The sequence below is a fragment of the Propithecus coquereli genome, unplaced genomic scaffold (genome assembly GCF_000956105.1).
Source record: "Propithecus coquereli isolate 6110/MARCELLA unplaced genomic scaffold, Pcoq_1.0 Scaffold965, whole genome shotgun sequence".
Lineage (NCBI taxonomy): Eukaryota > Metazoa > Chordata > Mammalia > Primates > Indriidae > Propithecus > Propithecus coquereli.
Genome location: NW_012156007.1, coordinates 22,424 through 22,780, shown reverse-complemented (window position 1 = coordinate 22,780; position 357 = coordinate 22,424).

Here is a 357-nt window from a genome sequence, read left to right as displayed (position 1 = left end):
ATAGAATTCCTAAATAGACCAATATCAAGTACTGAAAATGAAGCAGAAATTAAAAATATTCAATAAAAAAGTCTGGGAACACCTGAATTTGACAAACCTACAAAGAAGTATTCTTACCTATACTGCAGAAATTATTCCACAACATTGGGAAGGATAGTATCCTCTCCAAATCATTCTACGAAGCCAATATCACCTTGATACCAAAGCCAGGAAAGGACACAACAAAAAAAGAAAACTACTGACCAATATTCCCCATGAACATAGATGCAAAAATACTCAGCAAAATCTTAGCAAACTGAATCCAACAGCACATCAAAAAAAAATTCATCACGACCACGTGAACTTTATCCTAGAGAT